Source organism: Canis aureus, chromosome 4 (assembly GCF_053574225.1).
Source record: "Canis aureus isolate CA01 chromosome 4, VMU_Caureus_v.1.0, whole genome shotgun sequence".
Lineage (NCBI taxonomy): Eukaryota > Metazoa > Chordata > Mammalia > Carnivora > Canidae > Canis > Canis aureus.
In genome coordinates, this window is record NC_135614.1 from 6,336,949 (window position 1) to 6,360,240 (window position 23,292).

The window sequence follows — 23,292 nt, forward strand, 5'->3', positions numbered from 1 at the left end:
GGCGGGAGGAAGAAGAGGAGGGTGTGGACAAGGAAAGGAGAGAGGAGGCAAAGAGGAGGGAAGGGGGAGAGAAACATCTTGCTGACGTCAAAGACCACACTGTACAGGATAACATTACTCGGTACCTCAACCACCCACTCCCTCTAATTTACTAGAAACCAAACGGATTGTTTTGAAACCTGTAGCCTGCAGTCTGTTATTTTGTTTTGTTTAGTTTCTTTTTTTCCTTTTTTTTTTTTTTTTTTTTTTGGTATTCTCTCTGGACCAAAAGGACCATTAATTGTTGGGAGTTGGAAAGCTACCTGATTCCCTGAAACAGAGGGGATTTCCATGAGCAATAATTCAGCCCGTGCTTGTGTTGGGCGCTGCAGCTAGCGTAAATTGATCCAGCTGCTTGCAAGCTGATGGAAAAGGGCCCGGGGGAGAGCGCGGCATCTGCAGCTGGGGCGGCCGCGGGCTCCGTGCCGTCGCCCCGCCCCAGGCCCCGCCCCAGGCCCCGCCCCAGGCCCCGCCCCAGGCCCCGCCCCTCCCCGCCCCAGGCCCCGCTCCCAGCCCCGCCCCGTGCGCGCCCCCGGGTCCCCGGGCCCCCGCGCCCCGCAGCCCCTCCGGCCGCGCTGGCCGCCCTCCCTTCCATCGCAGGCTCCGCGACGTGGTTCTTGGGAACTGCGGGACCCGGAGGGCGGTGGGGGGCGGCCCTACTGCCTAAGCGCCCTTTCGAGAGTCGCGCATTTGGTGCGTTGGCCGGTTTGCTTGTGCTTCCCAGAAGCCTCCCCTGGTTCTGTTGTCCGGACACCCAGGGCCTATTTACAAATAAAATCGGAGCTGGCAGCGGTGACCTGTACGTAACCGGACGCTAAAGAGATACTGATTCCACTACCCAGATGGTAGAGTTCAATCTGTTTTCTGGCCAAGGCCGCGCAGTTAATTTTTATCCTAGTAAAAAATAATAAACACGGCATTAGCAACTAAATGTTTATCAATTTGCAGTTCATTTCCAGCCAGATCATTTCACTCCTGCCTGTTTTTACTGCTAGCTGATGCACTGGAGTGCTTTTCCTGAAACCATATGTGACTATTTAAGTCCCAGCCTCCGTAGCATTTATATGGTGCTTTTCACCTTAATTGGATAATATTATTTGGCTATTTCAGGCATGGTCCTCAAATATTGCATTTTAATGATGAAGAAACTGCAGTGAAGGTTGAATGAGTGGCTGGAGATCGCCCCACAGTTCTTGTTTTGCTTTTACATCCAGCACAAACCTGCGTGTGCTGGACTGTGTGCCCGAGCAGGGCTGCCTTGGTGGCGTTTCTTTTCCTCGTCTTACAGGGGAGTGAATACCAGAAGAGGTGGCAGAGAAGAATTAACACAGGGGGTTAGGAACTCCGAATAGGATGATGTCCTGTCATGAGAGATGAACAACAATAAGAGTGCACTGAAGCTCGAGTGCACCCAGCTGCCCAGGCAGCCAACCCGGTCTGCAAACGCTTTGGCTCATTTTGTCATCCTAGTGGACTTACACCATTTGGTTGTGTCATCTACTGTTCATCACCAGACTGTTAGAGCCAGAAACGATTCAGTGATCACAAAATGAAGGCATGGCTATACTGTGAATCATGCAGGCGCTCAACCCTCTTCTCGGCTTCCTGGTTCTCCTTCGTTTGAGTGTGTCATAGAAATCTTGACGTCGCTACATGCTTCAGGGTGGATCCGCGGTGACTGCTTGGGCAAAGGGAGAGAGAAAAGAACTTGCAGACTCAGCAGTGTCAATCAGAATAAGTGCCATATCCATTCTGTCTCTATCTCCCCAGGGAAATAACTCATTTTTCTCGAAGCCTCAGATTTTCCCCCTGTAAAACGGAGAGGACAGTAGGTCTTCTCTCTGCGGGCCGGCATACAAATAAGGGGCATATGTACTCAAGGCTTGGCATAGTGCTTGGGATGGAGGAGACACTCAAGAAATGCTGCTGATAAGAAGGGGTAGGCTTGACAGGGGCTGGTGGCAAGGGGTTGAAGTTCCTTTATTTGGAACTCCAAATATGAGGCTGTGTCCCATTTCCCAATGAGCAGGTTACAAGTCTTGTGCGTGTCTGTGTGTTTTCTTGCTTAGATTGAATATATATTCTTTTAATGATGCGAGTGAAATAGTCAAATTTCTAGTTATAAAATTTATTGAATTAATTATGTGCAGATATAAAATGATACTCATAAATATACTTATTTAAAAATGTTGCCTTTAAAAAAAAACTTATTATTCAGACCCTTTGTCATCATCTGTCTTTATCATAGCTGGAGCCCCTTTTAAAGTGATCTCTCTCAGTCTTCCAGAATACACCATCCCGCTGCCACCCATATATCTTTGGGATTTAGTACTATTGAGTGTATGTTTTGTGGTCACTGGAAATGTTATCTCAAGTGATCTCCATAAAGGTAACTTCTTGTACTGCTTTTATATTTATTTATTTATTTATTTATTTATTTATTTATTTATTTATTTATTTTTACTGCTTTTAAATGTGATTTTAATGAGGTTGGGGCTACATAAGGAAATGTGCACACATTTTTAACGACGCATACTAACATACGAAGGAATGAAATGACACGAGGTCTGGGATTTTCTTTAAGATAGTTCAGCAAAGAGGGGGTACCTGGCTGGCTCCATTGGTGGACCATATGACTCTTGATCTTGGGGTTGTATGTTCGAGCCCCACACTGGGGGTAGAGATGACTTAAAAATAAAATCGTAAAAAAGAATAGTTCAGCAAAGAGGAAAAGGAAAAAGGCAAAAGAGGAACAAGTGAAGCAAATTTGGAAAAATCTGGGTTGTTATTCATCTATATGAAGGGCATAAGGAACTTCATTTTGCTATATGCTCTTCCGATATGTTTGAAGATTTTCATAATAAAACTTTTTTTTTTCCCCAATGAGCTTTAAAAGACGTACTTACATATCTAATACTTGCAGGAATAACTACAATAACTTTGAAATATTTTTTTTTAAAAACCAAAACCAAAACCAAAACTAAATCAGTCTTCCAGGCAACCTCTGTGATCATACCAGACTAGCACTGGTGGAATTTCTTTCGGGGTATTTTGTTATTTAAAATAATGGAATTGAGTGAATATGAAGAACTTTAACAGCCACAAATATATGGTGACATCTCATATTTGCCCACATGTGTTATTTTCCTCTGTGCTTTGTTGGGCTCAATGGATGGGGTTGGTAATGGCCCCAAATGGAGAACTTCTGTAAGGGATGGGAAGACTTGCTGCAGGATCCTTTGTCAAAAGTACTTATTACCTAGTGCCCTTGTTGGCATCTGGGCTGGAAGGCACAGGATCACAGGGAACATGCAGTCCTGGAAGCGGGCCTGGTGGCACAGGCCTGGGGATGGGGTGTCAGTGATGGTGTAAAAGGGGAGAGGCAACATTTTCTTCATTGGGCAATGCTTATCCTCTGGAGAAAGTGCATAGAACTGTGGTCTACACAGCCAGAATGAGAGAGTGGTTGGGTAACTGTCCAGTAAACTCAGCTGAAGTCAGGCAAGAAAGTTTGGGCCTAAGAGTCCTAAATATTCACAGTCCGAAGGGATCAGAAAACTCTTCAAAATTTAGGTTAGTTTTGGGGGCACCTGGGTGGCTCAGTTGGTTAAGCGTCCGACTCTTGATTTTGGCTCAGGTCATGGTCTCAGGGTTGTGAGTTGGAGCCCCGAGTTGGGCTTGGTGCTAGGCATGGAGGCTGCTTAAGTTTCTCACTCTCCCTCTGCCTCTGCTTATCCCCCACCTCTAAAAATTATTAGTTTTGTAGTTATGGCTTTTCCAAAGGAGGAAAGAAAATTTATTATTTTTAGACATTTTTGAAGAATAGGATTCTTTCCATACAAGCATAGTAGATTATTTGCCAGCAAGTATTAAAATTAAAAATACCTACCCAGCTGTGTGGGAAGTCTGGAATTCTCTGGAATTCTTTTTTTTTTTTTTTTTTAATTGCATTGTCCCCCATGAATGCACTATGTTATGCCACAGGCCAGTCACCATCTTTGAGAGAGTTACTTCTAACACTTTGGTGTGTCACCTCATTCACACTTACCATATCATAAGAGAGTCTTTAATATTTTGCAAGAACCTTCCCCCAATCATAAAAATCACAGCATGATGGCCTTATAGTGACTATCTCAACACTGCAGTGCTAGCAGATTGCTCGGAATGCAGAAAAGCAAAACAAGATAAACAAAATACCAGTATCCACAAACAGAAAGCAGGTTCTTTTGGGGCGGTGCATGTCTTTTTGATGAGCTAAGTGTTGATTCTAACCCCAAAAGACAGAAAAGTGTGAGGTTAGATAAGTGTCTGCTAGATTCATGATTGCCATGTGGATTCTGTGAAGTCAGCTTCGAGGTCACCAGCGCTCGTTGCAGAGTAAAGGTCACCAATTGTTCATCCTTGCTCCGATTGGGCAGCTCCTGAAAGCAGAACGTGCACCACCTTCTGGAAGCCCTCTGCTAACTTCAGCTCAGCAACTGTGAAGGTGGATGCTTCTAGCAAGGGAGCTCAGGATGGATTCTGCAGGCATTGCTTGAGCAACGCCAAGTGGCCGCTGGCCAGGGTCAAAGTTAAACCAGGAGATGGCTATCAAATGCAGTTGTTGGGTTTGGCACATCTCTCTTGAGCTGCTGCGGAGCAGGAAAGAGAGACGTTTGTTTGTGGCTTCAGTTCATCAGTTCTCCAGTGCACTCTTTAATCTGAGCCTTTTTATTTGCTCAAGGGAAAAACAAGTCTGCCTCCGCCCACCACGGAGGATTTAAATCGGACGGTCCCATAGAGTCCTCAGCCCACGCCTTTTTACATTTATTTTCCAGCAACCTTATTAGTTGGTTTGGGATGCCTTCTGCTTGTGTGAAAACATTTTCCAATAGATTTGCTGCTGCACATCCTATGATAAGTCTAATTGTTTCCCCCTGAATCGTGCTGATCTGGGACACTGCATTTGCACTCGCATGTACGCGCTTGCACAAAGGATAGCGGGGCTGGATTAAGGCACGCAGGTCTGGCTGCACAGCCGCTCCTGTTGGGTTTTCTACGCTGTGGTTATCCTGCCTTCTGGTCGGTGAATAAATACTGTTTGGACGGGGCCTGGCACAGATGCTTTAACCGTAAAGCTTAATGTGTAACTAGTGTGTTTTTCTTCTGTGTCAGCAGTTGGCACCACGACACCGTAAATGCGGATTCGGTGAGTCGACGGGCGCGCGTGTCCGGGAGGGGAGGGCTGCCGTAAGCAGTTTTGAAATTCACGCCAGGGGTTGCTCTAAGCGATAAGGTAATTTGAGTAACCTGTACGGACTGTGGACTCGCAGGTTGCAAAAACAGGAAAGTCTCTTGTTTAAAACCCCTCTAAAGCAACATGTGGGCTTCGAAGAGAAGCGGGCTCGCGGTTAGGGATCGTACTTCCTTGTTGATGGGCGGGCTGGTGACGCAAGGCCTCCTGGGATTGCAGCGCGGTGACCGCAGGCCCGACGGTTGCCCTGACCGGCCTCTGAAACAGGCCCGGGGCTTTCTGGACGGATGAGAAGTCTAAAAATTTCCCTTTTCATTTCCTCTCTTGTGTGACTTTGTCATTTTTTTTTTTTTTCTTTTCTCTAAACCGGTGATTGAAAAGGGAATTTTGCCCGTGCTCTGAAGGAGTTCATCTTGACTTAGTAGCTTCCCTCCCACTCCTCAAAAATCCCACCCTGAAAACCCCAAGCTAAAAAAATAAAAAATAAAAAAATAAAAAAATAAAGCATCCATCCTGGCACATTTTTCAGTGAGCCTGTGTCTGATGACTCTGCTTGTGAAGCTGGATTCATAATGAGAAGCTCTTTAGAAACTGTATGATTTTTTTTTTTTTTTTAAACCCTCTGGAATGTCTCTGTGTCCTCCGCCTTCTGGGAGTGTAAAGCCCAGGTAAATGCTGTGTCCTTCTGGAAACCCAACTGTCTCACGGCCAACTGGGAGGCTTGCTTGGGGTGGTCTCCGGGGAAGCTCCCAGTATACATGCTTCTGTTCGGAAACATGAAAACAGATGCCATTCCGGGGGGACCCTGCTAACTGACCACAGCACAGAAAGCTCCATTGGCTAGATGCGTGGGCTGTCCTAGGCCTTGGAAACACTCTGTGTTACAAGAAACTTCAGAAAGGGGTTCTCCTGTCTGCCCTGGAGGGGATTCAGTGGGGACAGCTTGGTGGGCTGGACATGCTTTTAAGTGGCCGGTGCTCCTGCTCTCTGTCGAGGGGAGACAGAGGCAAACAGGTAGAAGCCATTTCCACACCCAAATTCCTCCCAAAATCCTTGTGGCTGTATTTTTTGTTACACGTCATAAGCACATAGGCATATCCATATGTGTGCATGCATCTATGTACGTATGTACACACACTCACGTGTTATCTATGCTATTTGGCCCAGCCCACGAGTTCCTTTCGTTTTTCAGTGAATTCAAAGAAGATAACATAAGGAAGAAGTATGTATTTTACTGTTCCAGTAAATTACCAGTGTCACATGCCGAGTCTCACCAAACGAACCCATCTTTACTGATTCCCTTGTCTGGGCCCCGATGATCTACCTGGGATGTTTGCATGTCAGGCTGCTCTCTCTTTCTTTGGTAAGCCCAATATATCTGCCCCAATCATGTCATTGGGGCCACAAGGAAATGTAATCCTGCCAAGTGTGGGAGCTAATAACTGCCCAAATGTTAAGGTGATGCTGAAAGCAAGAGCTACTTCCTGGGTTATGCATAGGTGTTGTGGTGTGTGTGCATGGGTGCTGTGTGTGTGAATGAATGCTGTGTGCATGGGTACTATGTGTTTGCCTGGGTGCTGTATGTGTGCATGTGTACCATGTGTATGTGTATTGTGTGTGTGCATGAGTACTGTGTGTGTGTATGAGCTCTGTGTGTGTGCATGAGTGCTGTGTGTGTGCGTGACTACCGTGTGTGTGCATGAATGCTGTGTGCGTGCATGGGTACTGCACATGTGCATGTCTACTGTATGCTGCATGTACTGTGTGTGTATATGAGTCCCGTGTGTGTAACTGTGTATGTACATGAGCGCTGGGCATGTGTGTGTGTGCATGTGTATCATCTGTGTGTGTATGAGTGCACATGTGCATGTCTACTGTGCTTTTGGTGCACGGGATGTCACAGGGCCATGGCGGGCAGTGATGGGGAAGTTGCTGGCATGGGGGTTGGGGGCCTGCTTGGGAACAGGTCCTTCACTTCAGGAGTTTTCTTCTGTTTTTTTTTTTTTTTTTTTTTTTGGTCTTCTGTTTCTCTGTCTTTTCCCCTTTAATCAATATGCATGGACATTATAGAAACCTTAAAGACAGGTCAAGTGTGTTATTACATTTCTCCTTTCTGCCTGCGTCTCCCATGAGTTCTAAGTATCTTTTTGCTTCAGCCTCAGGACAAAGGAGAGAGCTTTGGGACTGAGATGATGGAGCAAGGATTCAACACCACACTGTTCTTTTCACTCTGCGCGCGTGTGCTTCTTGTGTGTCCAGAAGCCAGAAAGGAGAAGCCGTAAAGGGAAAATAGGCAATCAGATTGGAAGGAGAGTATAAGTTGGTATTTGTAAAATAAAACTTTATTCCTCTCCCCAGGACTCTGCCCCAATTTCCGGTCACTAACCTCAGTATCGGCACTGACCCACTTCTGGCTATTTTTATTTGTTCCTTGAAAATGCCCGCTGTGTGATTAAAGTTTACTCTTGTCAACTTTGTTCCTATCCTCCCTGCCATCTGAGTCCAAAAGTGCAGCCCTTCCCACCTCACTCCCAATAATTACGGGTAAGAGCCAGAGAACAGCAGGGTTTTATTGGCGATGTGACACATAGCGACCCTTTCCCCAGCCATGAGAGACATGAGGACAAGCAGCTGCTGCATGCATGTAGAGCCCTCGGCCTGTGTCTTCACCTTGTGTCTGGGTTCCCCCTCCAAAGCGCCACACTCCCCTGGAGATAGCATCTCTGGGTCTCAGTACCTTGGGTGGGAGGGGCAGGTGTCACTGATGCCAGGGCTCTGGCCTCAGCCATGAATGCACAGGTACTTATCTGGGATTACACCCTAAGTCAACAGTGGAACCGGGAAGTGGACTCGGGGTCCGGCATCCTATGGAAAGTTGGATGTATTTGCTTTCCTCTTAAAGCAAACTTTGATTTACTCTTTAATAAGTTACCATGAAGGATATAGTTCTAGAAAATCTAAGTCACATGTTGATAAAAGAGGAGAGGGAAACGGTGAGTCTTTGCATTCTTCCAGCTTTATCATTAACCCCAGGTTTGGAAATTAATTTGCTTTGGAAGGATCGGTTTCCAAGTTTTCAAGAAGGGGATCGTTCCCTATTGACCAGGTGGTTTTGACACCCTTTGCTGAAGGGCATTCCAAACAGGGTAACCCACAGCCAGTCGGACCCCTCGGAGGAGCTCTGTGATCCAGTAAAGAGGGACCTTCGCTTCAGCCGGGTTAATGCCTAGGCTTTCTCACTGCCTGTACCACTTGGGCAAACCTTTTCCTTCTTTGGCCTCAATTTCCTTATCTGTAAAATGGGGATAAAAAGTTATTTCCCTCCCGAAGGTTATTACTTAAGGACGTGTGTGTGAAGGGCCAGAAGGGAGAGTGAAATGTAGTATATGCTTTGTATACAAGCTGTTGGGAGTACGTATGACTTAGGTCATTTTGACTGTTGGAATACCTCTTCTGCGTTTGCTTTCCAGAAGTGTCTCTAGGAAGTCACCTGCCCCAGGTACAAAATGTGATTTCGTCCTCTGTGCTTCTCCTGCTTGTTTCCACAGGAGTGGATGGAGCTGCCCTGGAAGGACTAGAATAAAAGAATGTTCTTACCTCACTGGTGATGGGGACGCAGGGCTGGGGAGTGGTCGGGGGTGAAGGCTTCCTCTCCTTTGTGTGGTCAGCACTTCCTCATTAAACTCTGTGATCTGCAGACAAGGAAAAAAACACACAAGTAGAAAAAGGAGGCGCCCAGGACCCGTCTCATACATCTGTGATGATCTCTGGAGATGAGTGGTTTCTTTGCTTTCCCAAAGGGCCCAAGCATAACTTTGAGGGAGAAGGAAAACACACTTTTATGAGTTCTAACAAGCCTCTCTTCCAACTGCTCCCATAACAAAGAAGTGAACAAGGGTGCAGATCACATCCTGTGATAAAAACATCGGGAGCAAAAGGAGATGGGGGATCACACCAGAGGTGAGGGGTTCAGGGGTGGCTATGCCTTGGTGTGGCCATGAGAAGTGCACTGTCTCTAAAGAGTTTACTTCTTTTTAAATTTCTAATTGCCACACATCAGTAATTCTACAGAATATCAGTGATAAAATCCTCCTTTCATGGGGCAGCCACTCCTCCTGTGCCCTCTTGGTGTACACTGGGTGAGCGGGCTGGAAGGGAGACAGTGTGGCCCAACATTAAAGGAACCTACAGTATTTCTTTCCTCCACAAGAGGCTGGGGAGCCAAGTGTTCAGGCAGAAATTCCTTGGGGGTCAAAAGAGTGACGAGACAGGGAGAGAGATGTGTCCATAGGTAATGTAGTGAGATGGGCCCGGCTGGCTCTGCTTGTGTCCCCCTGGAGCCCGTGAGGTGGGCCTGGGAGTGGAGCTGCCATGGGGCTGTGCTGTACTGAGCTGGACTGGGCTGGGGGGTCATATGTTGGAGACAAGCTAGTAAGTGGGCCTTAGAGCAAAGCTGGAGGCTGACAGTGTGACAGAGGCTGTAGCATTTCTGTATGTCAAGGCTCCTTCCCATTCCATCCTGACCTGGAGGTGGGTGCTCCTGCCCTGCTATTCTTCTAGTTTTGGGGCAAATAGGTCTGGAGACACCTGCTTCCTAATGGTGTGCTTCATTTAACCCTTGCAGCTACCTGGGGAAATGCACAGAGTCATGCTCCTTTCACAGATTAGGAAATTGAAGCTCAACACAGGGCAGGAGCCTCCTCCCCACATCACCCAGCAGGGAAGTGATGGGTCTGGGAACTGTCCTGAGTCTGCCACCCCCAGGGCCTCCCTGCAGAAGTGATCATTCCTTGCCAGTGCTTTGCACTGTGTGCGAGATCGTTGGGGGGGCGGGCGGGGGGGAATACATGGAGCTGCCCTTAGGCTCACGAGGCCTGCTTATCATGATTCAGCACAGCCAAAGGCAACACCTTTGGGTTCTTGATGGGCACAGTGCCAGATAAAGAGACTGTCACCAGAGCAGGGGCTGCTTCCCGTGCATGGCAGGACTCTACAGAGCGGCAGAACAGATGTTCAGGGAGCAGTTTGCTCTGGGGTGGCCCTGCAGGAATGTGTTCTTTATTGGTTTCCTGGAATCCTCGCTCAGAGACAGGCCTGGCCATGGGGCTCTGCCGGTGGAAGCTCCTAGTTGTGAGCACGTTTTGGCTCTGGAAATTTTTTTTTCCCAAAGATTTTATTTATTGATTCATGAGAGACACACAGAGGGGCAGAGACACAGGCAGAGGGAGAAGCAGGCTCCCTGTGGGGAGTCCGATGCGGGACTCGAACCCAGGACCCTGGGGTCATGACCTGAGCCGAAGGCAGATGCTTGACCACTGAGCAACCCAGGCGCCCTTTGGCTCTGGAAAATTTGAGAGAGACTCTCAGCACTGTCTCTATGCTTGGGATTTGCTCATCCCTTCCTCCCTACTTCTCCAGCACAGAGGAAGCCTCAGGAAATGAGGGAAATGTCTTAAGAGGGAGTCCACCCAAGGTGGCAGAGTCTGGTGTGATGCAAGGCCCCTGGTTTGGATTCATCACGGCCCTTCTACGGGGTTCCTTGGAGGCGGGTGCCTGAGCAATGAGCCAGCCCCTGCCTCCTGGTCCAGGGCCCCACAGGGTGGGGGAGCTCCAGAACCTGGCCTCACGTGACCTTGGGGTCACATGCCAGGGTCTGCCCTTGGGCCCTGCCCCCCTCAGAGCAGAGCAATCTACCTTGGAGAAGGAAGACCTGGCCTGTCCGGGTTATTTATGTGTCTTCTGGCCTGCCTTTGTTCTGCAGAGTGGTGTGCATGAAAGGCTGGTGGGGCAGGGGAGAAGTGCCCATCAGTGACTCACACAGGAAATTGGAAATCGGACACCAAGGGTCTACCCCCAATCCGCCTCGGACTCACAGCCTCTGGCTTAAACAAACCCAACACCCGCCCTGACCTTTGCTCCCCCTCCATCTGTGGCTGGCCCGGCCTGCCAGCAGCCCGCTCTCCCTGCCAGGCCAAAGCTTGCACAAGTCCAGCCTGGGAGAGATTCCTTCAGGTGTCCAAAGGAAGGCTGTGGATGCAGCCTATGATTTTTCTTTTCTGTTTCTTTCTTTTTTTTTGGTCTCCAACAAAGTGAATCCTTAAATTTTTTCTCTTTAAATTTTCATCCATTATATTCATCAACGCAAAGAGATGGAACATTTGGCAAAATTATTTTAAGTAGCACTCCAACCTGTGATCGTAATTTCAAATCAAGGAATTTGCTGAGCAGCTGTGGGAAGAACAAAGGGCCTGGGGGAGGGGAGCCTGCGTGGCCAGAGCAGAAGCAGCTGGGGAGGCAGGTTGTGCATACATGGAGGGGGAGCTGGTCTTCTCGGGCAGGCAGTCCATCTATGCGGGGCGGGGTGGCACTGCAGTTTCCATCTGCTGAACACACCACAGGCTCCCCTTGAAAATATATACATGGAGCAGAGGATTCGGAGTCAATTCAATAAGACGGCTGAGAGCTTTAGCTCAGGAGTGGGACAGACCCGGCCTTGAATCCTCAAGCTGCGCAGCTCACCAGCCTCTCCTGAGTCATCTATGAAATGGGAACAGTCATAGCAACCACATCGTAGAGACCATTATGATCTATATTCCTTTATCTGGCCTAGTTACTAGCACGTGGTAAGGGTTCACAATGCTATTACTATCGCCGGCCCGCCGAAGTGGACAATTTATGTGCTTCATCTTTGCAAATGATTCATTCAGCCAACATCTGTGGAGTGCCTATTACGCTCCAGCTGCAAGGCTGGGTGTTGTAGGAGTACAAACATGTAAAGCATAGGAATTAATATGCTGTTAGATAAATAAGAATACTTCTATTGAGTTGAGGAATAATGCCTCCCAAGACCATTTAATTCATTCACAAAGAACTTTTCTGAATAGATGGTCTAGCACAAACGATTTGAAAAATATACGAGTTAAAAAAAAAGGAAAGCCGTCTCATTTCCACTTGTTTTTGAACTCACTGCTTTTCAATAAAACTATTATCCAAATTAACTTAAATTCTTAAAATAAGCCCGGCTTCATACCTAAGAACTTCAATCAGCTAATTTGCAGATAATCAGACCTATTTGCAAACAATCTGATTTGTCTAAGCACCGAAGAGTGACACGTGTGTACTTAGAAAGGCTTTCACTTGTCAGGATTATCCAATTGTGCTAAATTACGGCTCTGAGAATCAGACGTTATCTAGACCAACCTCTCCTCCTCTGAACAGTATTCGTGACAGATAATAGGTAAGCTTCTGCTCCAACTCTACTAGGAAAGGAGAGCTCACTACTTTAGAAGGTAGTGAGGTTGAACAGCTCTAAAGGTGCAAGATGGAACAGTTCATGGGAGATTAAATTTGTACAACACGTGGAAAGGATGAAAAGCCTTTTTGTTGTTTCTGCTTTCATCCTGCTCCCCATTTCTGTAGCCTGGTCTTGCTTTGACTGCCTGTCTATCTTTCCCCTTTCACCCTGAGCCACCGCCTACCTTCTGCCCCGAGAGAAGCAGCGCTAGCCCTGGTCACTGTTGGGTGGCCAAGCGTACGGCGCTTTGAAAGCTGAGAGCCAACATGCAGTTTATCACTCCTTGCCCTGTTCTCTGGGGGTGGTTCAGCCAGGCTCTGCTTTCTTGGAAAACAACAGTGAACTTTGTTCAGCCAAAGGCTTATTTCCTAAATTCTGATATTTGCTCACTGGCCCTCCTCTCTCCAGCTGTTCCCAACTGCTGACCACTTCTTAGGCATGCGGCTAGCTGCTTCTGCTACTCCAGCACTTTTTGGAAGGCAGCCACGAGGGGCCAAGGCAGATGAGGCACAAGGACTGTTGCTCGTGGCCTTGGCTTTGTGGTCTGAATCCATGATTGCGTCACTTGGAAGGTGTGCGTGGGACTTACCTTTGAAACCAATGGGCTAAGAGCAGAGCTTTTAATGAGCACAACAGTAGCTCCACGAAAATCTGTAGTTGCTTCATTTGCTTCACACGTCTGGTTGCCTGTAGAATTGTTATAATAATAATAATAATAATAATAATAATAATAATAATAAATAAAAGCAAATCAAGAGCAGCTAAAGTAAGAAGAGAAAAGGCAAAGGTTTATTTTTGGAGTTCTTGAATTCGGAAACTCCTTCTGGCTTCCTCATTTCTCCTAACTCAGCTTTCATTTCATGCGGGCTTTGGGGCTCTGGTCTTTGCCTGGATCCTAAGTCCCAGAGGCCCTTCTGGCTCTCCAGATCTTGGAGTGAGGTTTCATCCAGCCTTTCCCACCCCACCTGATGGTTGTCCACTGGCTGGCCCCTGGGAGTTGCTGGAGAAACTCAGACCCTGGGTTGAATTGGTTCCAGGCTGAATTCTGAGAGCTCACCCAGTGGTCTCCAAATCCCCTAGGCCGCATCTGTACTGTAAGATGGGCTTTGTTTAGCCTGAGTGGCATTTAACATAATTTGGTTTGGTTATCAACATTTTAGAAACAGGAGATCACAAGAAATCCAGATTTTTAGCTCAACTCGAAAAATTGGAGATGGGGCAGGATTGTATCTTTGGTCTCTCTGGACCCGAGTGGTAGCTGCCCCTCTGACAGGTGGCACACACTCTCCACTTGGCCACCATCTCTGCAACAACAGAGAGTGTCTTTCTGGACCCAGAGCCAGAGTATTAGATGCTAGTGATCCATGGGCTTCCCCCCTCCCACCACCAGCCTCCCCACATGACCTCATTCATAAAGGGCCTGCCTGATTCTTCTGCACATTTGAGTTTGCTGTGTCCATGCTCAGTGGAGTGTGTTTAGCAAGAGGATTGCTGAAGACACTCCACTCCTTATCTGTCTTAGACTCCAGGCCCACCACATTCTTCTTGCTTTCCTTCTTCCTTGCTTCCCTCCCTTCCTCCTTCCTCCTTTCTCTTTATCTTTTATCCCCTCTTAAACAGAAAAATAAAACATACCTATGGAAAAGTACTCACAGCAGAGATCTATAGCTCAATGATTTATCACTAAGTCCACACCAGTGCCATTACCAGGTCCACAGACAGGACTGTGCAGCATTCTAGAAGCATTCTTTCCCTCCTTTATTCCTTCCCCACCACTGGTAACCACTATCCTGACTTCCATGGTAAAATATCCTTGATTTTCTGTATAGTTTTACCAGCAAAATATGTGTTAAATGCTAGTTTTGCCTGTTTTTACGACCTCATGCAACTGTGACTCTACAATATGTATTCTTTCATGCGTGGCTTCTTTCACTCAACCTTGTACCTATAAAATTCACCCCTGTTGTGTATAGATGTAGTCTATAAATTTTCATCACTGGATAGTATTACCTTTTATAAATGTGACACGATTTTGTCTTTTTATTCTACTCTTGATGGTCATTTGGGTTTTTCCCAGTTTAGGGCTAGTATAGACAGGGCTGCAAAGGGCATTCTTGTGCTTCCATACTGGTGCATGTATGCTTTTCTGAGAGTATTACCTCCGAACTTGGGATTTTTCCCATGGAAAGGTTTTAAATTATGGATTTATTTGTTGAAGAGTTATTTGACTAAGATTCATATTTTTCTTGTGTCCATTTTGATAAATTACATCTTTTAGGAACTTAGTATTTATCTAAATTTTCAAATGTAATGGCATAACATTGTTTATAATATCTTCTTAATTTTTAATGATGATGGGCTCTGTTGTGATGTCTCCTTGTCATGCTTGACAGTGATTATGTTTATCTTCTCTTTCTTTTCCCCCTTGCTCAATGTTGCTAAGGTTTTGGGGTTTTTCTAAATCAGTTTAAAAAAATACTTTATTTATTCATGAGAAATAGAGAGAGAGAAAGAGAGAGAAGACAGAGAGAGGCAGAGACACAGACAGAGGGAGAAGCAGGTTCCATGCAGGGAGCCCGACGTGGGACTTGATTCCCGGTCTCCAGAATCAGGCCCTGGGCCGAAGGCGGCACTAAACCGCTGGGCCACTGGGCTGCCCTCTAAATCAGTTTTATTACTCTTTCCAAAGAATCCAATTTTTGGTTTTGTTGATATTTCCTATTGTATATTTGTTTTCTAGTTCATGAAATTCTGCATTCATCTTTCTTTTCTTTTTCCTTTGGGTGTAATTTTCTGTACTTTTTCTAATTTTTTAAAAAGATTTTATTTATTTATTCACGAGAGACACAGAGAGGCAGAAGACACAGGCAGAGGGGGAAGCAGGCTCCATGCAGGGAGCCTGATATGTGACTCGATCCTGGGACTCCAGGAGCTTGCCCTGGGCCAAAGGCAGATGGTAAACTGCTGAGCCACCCAGGGATCCCCTTTTCCTAATTTCTTGAGTTGAGGGTTTAGTTTATTGATTTTAAGATGTTCTTATAATCTAACATATGCCAGTAAGATTATATGTATAATTATTTACTTTTTAATTAGTGTGGGGAGGGGCAGAGAGAGAGGGAGAGAGAGAATATTAAGCAGGCTCCATGCCCAGTGGGGCTTGATCTCACAATCCTGAGATCATGACCAGAGCTGAAATCAAAAGTTGGATGGTTAACTGACTGAGACACCAAGGTACCCCCACCAAGTAAAATTATAAATGATAATCTAAACATAGCTTTAACTTTATCCTATGAGTTTCAATATGCAACATTTTGTATATTTTGTACAAATTCAGTCATTTGACATTTGTTAAGATTTGCTTTATGGTTCAGCATACAGTTGATTTTTGAAACTCCCTTGTGTTCTTGAAAAGAAAGCGTATGGTTAGTAGTTGTGAGCTCAGTGTTCTGTTTGTATCTATTAGGTTATAGCTGCTGACTGTGTTGTTTGAATAGTCTGTTCTTACTGACTTGTCTATTTGTTCTGTTAGATATTCAGAGAGATGTGTTAAATTCTCCCATTATTATTGTGAAGAGTATTTATGAATATTTGTTGGTATTTGCTTTATATATTTTGAGGCATTGGGTATATGTAATTTTCAAATGCTATAACTTCCTGGAGAATTGAAATTCTTACCACTAAGAGTTGAAATTCTTACCACTTCTTTATCTCTAGTAATACATTTCACTTTAAATTCTATTTTGTCAAATAAATAAAATAGGTACTCCTATTTTCTTTGGATTAATGTTTACATTGGATATATCTTTCTATCCCTTTACTTTTATCTGTTCTGCATCCTTAAGTTTTAATAAACTTCTCTTGTAAACATCATACAATTAAACAATTAATCTAGTCTGACAATTTTTGTCTTTTAATTGGTGCCTTTAGTCTGTTTATATTTACTAATACAATTTAATTAACATTAAATTTAGTGTAATTTCTGATATATTTGGAATTAAATCTACCATACTATTAAGTGCTTTCTATTTGTTCCACCTATATACTATCTTTATCTTTCTCTCATTTTATTGCTTCTGTTGGATTATTTTTTAATAATTCCATTTCCTTCCTCTATTACTTTGGAAATTGTATATTTTTGTGCTATTCTTTTGGAGATTGGCCCCAGGATTACAGCATAAACTATTGTGTTGTTAGGGTCTAATATTAATTGATGGTTTTATATTCTCAGGCGTTTCAAGGACTCTGGAACACTACTCCATTTGCCCCCTCCCAAATTATTTTATATTATTGGTTTTAATTTATTTTTATTTCATTTTATTTTTATCTTTTAAAATATTTTATTTATTTATTCATGAGAGACATAGAGAGAGAGAGGCAGAAACACAGGCAGAGGGAGAAGCAGGCTCCTTGCAGGGAGCCCAATGCGGGACTCAGTCCTCAGACCCTGGGATCATGCTCTGAGCCGAAGACAGATGCTCAACTGCTCAGCCGCCCTGGCATCCCTATTATTGTTTTTTAAAAAATATTTATTTATTTATTTGAGAGAGAGAGAGAGAGAGAGAGAGAACAGCAGGGGGAGGGGCAGAGAGAGAATCCTGAAACAGACCCCTTGCTGAGTAGGGAGCCAAATGTCTGGCTCTGCCTCAGGACCCTGAGATCATAACTTGAGCTGAAATCAAGAGTCAGTCACTTAGCCAACTGTGCCACCCCAGGTGCCCCTATACTATTGTCATGTATTTCAAGTGATACATATTTTAAATCTAACAGTTTTTAAGTTATTTTATATAACCACTATCCATTTATATTTACCTATATGCTTGCTATTTTCTATGCATTTCTTTCCTTCCTGCATTTCTGACTTTCCACCTGAGACTATTTCTCTTGGACCCAAAGAACCGTCTTTAATATTTCCTTTAGTGTGAGTGACAGATACTCTTACTTTTGGTTTATAACTATCTTTAGTTGATGCTCTTGGATATTTTGGTTGAGTATAAAGTTCTATGTTGACAGTTCTCTACTTGCAGCCTGTTAAAACTAGTTTTCATTGTTCCCATTGAGAAGTCTGCTGTAAATCTCATTGTTGCTCCTTTGACAGTAATCTGTTTCTTATTCTCTGACTTCTTGTAATATGTTCTCTTTGTTTTAGTTTTCAACAGTTTTATTATATATAATTCATTTAGGTGTGAATTTCTTTATTTCTCATGGTCGGGGTTTTTAAGGGCTTCTTAAATCTATAGCTTTATGTATTTAATTAGTTTTGGAAAAATCTCAGTCATTACCTCTTCAAACATTGCTTTTTTCCCCCATTTTCTCTTGTCTTCTTTTTAGGATTTCAAGTACTTTTTTGCTCATATTATTTCTCTCTTACCCTCTCTTTTGTCTTTTCCCTCCTTTAATCCTTTATGTTTCATTTTGTATATATTCTTCTGATCTAACATCCAGTTCACTTCATCTCTGTCTGGTATGCTATGAAACCCATCCACGACTTCTTAAATTTGGAGATTATATTTTTTAGGCCTGGAGTTTCTGTTCATTTCCTTTTCATGACTTCTAATTATTTTCCAAAATTCTCAATTTTGTCTTTTATCTCCTTGAATATAATAAGCAGACTTATTTTAAAGTCTGTCTGATAACATGAATATCTGGAGACCCTTTTTTTTAAAAAAAAGATTTTATTTATTCATGAGACACACACACACACACACACACACACACACACACACAGAGGCAGAGACACAGGCAGAGGGAGAAGCAGACTCCATGCAGGGAGCCTGACGTGGGACTCAATCCCAGGTCTCCAGGATCATGCCCTGAGCCAAAGGCAGCGCTAAACTGCTGATCCACCCAGGCTGCCCTCTGGAGACCCTTTGAGTTTATTTCTATTGTTCACTGTTCTGCTGATTTTTATTCTTGTTATTTTTGCTTCTTAAATAGTTATTTTTGCTTTTTATAGCAGATGTATTTGCAAAACTAACTGTGGAAATGATTTGAGGCCTATGATGATACCTTCCTCTAGGGAGGATTTACTTTACTTTTTCAGGAGCCTGGGAGCACTAGCACCTTGGATTAATTTAACCCAATTTTAAGAACTGAAAATGATTTGAAAGTGAGCTACATTATCTGCAAAGGCCTAGCTATTTCTGGTTAATATTTTCTCCTATGGTACAATCCTTCAGTGTCCTATCCTAAAGATAAGGATTTTCCTGGGACATCCAACTAGGCAAACTCTGGACTCCAATTCCTGATTCTTTAGCTGTATGATACTGTCAGAAGGGCTATTCAGGCCCTTAGCCTCTCTGCTGCCTAGTCTGGAGTTGGCTAACAGTCCAGAGGAAGAGAAGCTTCTGGCGTTGGATCTAACTTCTGGACCTCCATTTCTTCCAGTTCCTAGCTTGGTAATTCTTCACTCACTCTTGTGTCAACTATCTGATGCCTCCAGACAGATGATTTTTACATTTTATGTAACTTGTATGTTTGTCCTCACTGGGAAGATTGAGGCAAATTACCTAGTCTCCCATGGTGCTCCTCTAATTTCTCCTCATTGTCAGACTTTTTTCTTTTTCTTTTTTTTCTTTCACACCTCAGGGGGAAAAAATATCTCTTCTTCTTTCTAAAGCAAGCCCTTACTTGTGTGACTTGGTCTTCTTTCTCTCCATACTTGTCTAGAATCATAAAGCATCTTCAGTCTCTCCCTTCACACTGGACCTTCCAGTGCAACTATCCTCTATACACAAAAAATAAAGCCATGCTAAACCTAAACCTAAACTCTGCAGTTCTAGCCAATCACCAGACCATGTGGTGCTATTTTTGATGACAGTTTTTGCTAGAACAGTGTCTCAGTTCCTTTTTTTTCCAGAATAATGTTGACAAGTCTGCTCAAATTAGTGTTCCCATCTTGATTGATTCATTTGGCCGGAATAAATTTACAAATCAGTGGAGAATAGTGGAGGAGGGATGGAAAAAAGAAGAGATGGAAGAGGAAATTATGCAGTCCAGCATGTAATTTTTTTTTCTATAAAGGTTTTCTCTCTCTTGCTCCTACTATTTCCCTCTCCTCCCTTTTAGTGTCAGAGTTTTAAAAAGGGTAATCTATTCTTGCTGTTTCTGAAACATACATTCTTATTTAAAGGTCACCAAAACATCCCGGCTACCTACCCTGTGACCTTTTCTTGGTCCAAATTCTTCTTGATCTTTTTGCAGAATTTGTCATGGTTTCCACCTCTTTCTTTTAAATTCTCTCCTCCTGCAGGTTCTGGGATTCTTGACTATCTGAGCTCTGCTGACTAGTCATTTCCATTTCACCCTTCATTCTTTTTTTCTACTTCCCAAAGGTAGAATTTCCTGAAGGTTCTTGGCCCTCTTCATTTCGTTCCTCTTCTCACTTCTTCTCATTATAGACTCGGCCTTCATAAATTTATACACACCTTTTTGTACAAGGACACCCAGATCTAAATATGTGGCCCAAGCTTCTCTGCAGGCTTTCACTTTTGCATTTCTGAATGACTGTCAACGTCTTCTATCTGAATGTTCTAGAGGTCCCACCAAATTTTTTGTTTTCATTGAGCTCATATGGGGTTCCTGGGTGGCTTAGTCAGTTAAGCGTCTGACTCTTGATTTCAGCTCAGGTTATAATCTCAGGGTTGTGCGACTGAGCCTTGAGTTGGGCTCTGTGTTCAGTGTGGAATCTGCTTGAGATTCTCTCTCTCCCTCTGCAGTCCCCACACCCCTCCCATTTGCACTCTCTCTCTCTAAAATAAATACATCTTTAAAAAATTGAGCTCATAATTTCTAACTGTAAACTTCCTCTTCCTTCTAATTCCCTGTTCATCATTTGTGTACTACATCCCTATGTCCACTTTTCCCTCTACATTAAGTGCTCTTCCCTTCACCTCAACTTGTTCACATCCCATATAGTTTCGTAGGACCAGTTCAATGCTCCCTCCTTCAAGAAATCATCAAGTAATGTGAAAAAAGTCTGGATTTCAGCAGTGAGAGATATGGTTCAAATCCAGGCTCTGTTGTCTTCTTTTGTCACAAATTTTTCTCACCCATAAAAATGGGAATAAGAGTGACTAATTCACAGGTTATTGAACAGATTAGATGAGTTATTTACGAATATATTCCATTTCTTTTACTTACTCCTTAGCAGTAAGGTTCATTTTTGATTCACGTGGCTCAAGTACTTATTAAATAGTTACCAAATGAATGGATTAATACTACACAGTTTGCCAAACAACCTGGTGCTGATGTCAGCATTTTATTCACCAGTTAAAAAAGTCAAACCCATTTTATCTTGTTCACTTAAACATTACTTGAGGATATGCAGTCACTACTTTGATATTTTTATTTCTATCTAATTTAATGGCTTGATTTAATGTCACATAGCTGCTAAGATAGGTGATGCAATCAGGCCTTTTAGAGCCACCATAGCCTCCATCTGTTGTTGCCTTCACAAGGGAAGTTTGGATTATTGTCTAGTGGGTTGAATGGTATAGATAACTGGCGTTGGCTGGAAAGGTTCGCAAATCCCATCACCTCTTTTTATTCTTGTTTAATTTATCCAGATAATTGCTTCAACTCTTCACTTGTCCTGATCTTTGTCAAATAGCCTATTGGGTCCAGGCAGCCATCTGTTCATATTCCCCTAGTCTCGTGTCTCTTTTGACCTTCTTTCCTCCTCCTTAAAGGTGGGTGAAGCTGGCTTTGGAAAACCATCCCTCAGCTGGGAAGTGGCCCTTTTCCAAGAGTTCATCAGGCGCAATACACCTGTCTGCCGGGGTGGACATGCCAAGCACTCATCTCCCTCCTGGCCTATCATATACAGCTGAATACGTTTGGCTGAAGCCCTAGCAATTTGGTTATTCATTTTCTGCTCTCAGCTGAGTGCAGACCACCTGGTCAGAGCTTGGCTCACCCACCTCTTAGTTCCCTTGGCTGATAGTGTCTGGCAGCCGCAGTATCTTAGCTCCTTTCTGCCTTCCCCACTCTTCATCATTAGGCAAGTCCTTTAAGGAAAGGATAAATGAAGGTGAGGTGAGGTATGAGCACACATGGTGGAATTGCCATAGAATAACTGGGAAGTTCCTTAGAACAAAGTTTTCTGGTCATGGGCAGTCTAACAGGCTGAATAATGGCCCTAAAGATATCAAGATATCAGGCCCTAATCCTGTAACCTGTAAATGTTACCTTATCTTGAAAAAAGTACTTTGCAGATATGATTAGGTTAAGGATCTTTCAGATGGAGAGAGTCTGGATTATCAAGGTGATCCCTAAATGCCATTGCTGGTGTTCTTATAAAAGAAACATAGAGGGACCTTTCACACACACACACACACACACACACACACACACACATGAAGGCAATGTAAAATTGGAGGCAAAAGTTGGAGCGTTGTAGCTATAAACCAATGCCAACAGCCAACAGAAACTGGAAGAGAGGAGGAACAAATATTCCCCTAGAGCCTCCCCAGGAGGCAGGATCCTGTTTACACCTTGACTTTGGCCCAGCATTACTGATTTTGGACTTTTGGACTCCAGAACAGTGAGAGAGTAACTTTAATGGTTTTATGCTAACAAGTGTGTGGTGATTTGTTACAGTTGCCCCAGGAACCCAGAGCAGCCAGTGATGACGAGGCAGAGGCAATCACTGCAATATCCTTTCTAGGCTAGAAGCCCCCATCCAGCAAACCCATGCCTGGGGTGCTCCAAATGCCATGTCATAGTAAGTCTGCAAATAATTACCAAACAACACTTTGATCAGTGTTCAGCTGCAGTGCATAGGAGCCACCCTAGTTAGCATAAGCAGAAAGAAATTCTTTGTAAGGCATTCAAAGGCTAGCAGAAGGGCTGAGGAGACTCTAGGCCGAGCTTTCAGGGTTGAGTCCATTAGGAGATGCTATTCTTGCCATCACCAGGTAGCTGGCTGCTCAGCTGCTCAGTGGCTGCCCTATAGCCACTATAATCTGTGCCTCCAAAGTGGATGCCTTATGCCACACTTCTCTCCCCACTGAACCCAGTTTCAAATTCAAGTCTTGTATGGCTTCCTGTTACTTGAGGAATTTAAATTACAATTGGGACTTTAGCTCCAGGGGAGTCTGAGGAATGTGATTTTTAGCTTTATAGTTTCTGTATTATAGGCAGGCAACTTCCCGTGGTGATGGATTTTGCAATCCCGATGCCATGGGCACTGAGTAAGCCAATCTGCAGTTTCTAACACAAGCACTTACTATGTGCTGAACACTGCTCTAAGCCAACATGACAGTCTCTGTGCTTAAGGAGCTTATTTTCTCATGGGTGTAGTATTTTCTCATGGGGGTGATGATAAGTTCATCAACAGACACAATGATGTCACAGACAGGCAAACCTTTGAGTCCAGATCTCTGCAATAAAGTGAATATCATAATCAAGACGATCAAATGAAGTTTTTGGTTTCCCAGTACATACAAAAGTTATGTTTACATTACACTGTAGTCTATTAAGAGTGCAATAGCATTAGTTCTAAAAATATATATACCTTTATTAAAAAATACTTTATTGCTAAAAATGCTAACCATCACCTGAGTTTTCAGTGAGTTGTAATTACTGATCACTATAACAAACATAGCAATAAAGAAAAAATTTGAAATGTTTCTAGAATTGCCAAAATATGATGCAGAAACACAAAGTGGGAAAGTACTGCTGGAAAAAATGGTGCCAAAAGACTTGCTTGATGCAGAGTGGCCACAGA

The 23,292-nt window shown here is 43.9% G+C and overlaps 2 long non-coding RNA genes across 3 annotated transcripts in view; one reads left to right on the plus strand and one right to left on the minus strand.

Moving 5' to 3' along the window:
- Positions 1 to 601: 601 nt before the first annotated feature.
- Positions 602 to 23,292, plus strand: part of LOC144312103 (uncharacterized) — a 28,651-nt gene continuing 5,960 nt past the window's right edge. The window contains exons 1-3 of one of the 2 annotated variants that reach the window (XR_013377538.1): positions 602 to 5,940; positions 6,465 to 6,635; positions 7,429 to 7,795. This is a non-coding gene — a long non-coding RNA (uncharacterized LOC144312103). Of the gene's footprint in view, positions 5,941 to 6,464; positions 6,636 to 7,428; positions 7,796 to 23,292 lie in introns of those variants that run through there. The other variant, XR_013377539.1, reaches the window with a different exon arrangement.
- LOC144312106 (uncharacterized) lies at positions 1,156 to 13,103 on the minus strand. The gene is made up of 3 exons (XR_013377541.1): positions 12,751 to 13,103; positions 8,870 to 8,964; positions 1,156 to 1,717 (listed from the first exon to the last, which is right to left on the minus strand). It is a non-coding gene; the product is annotated as an uncharacterized LOC144312106 (long non-coding RNA).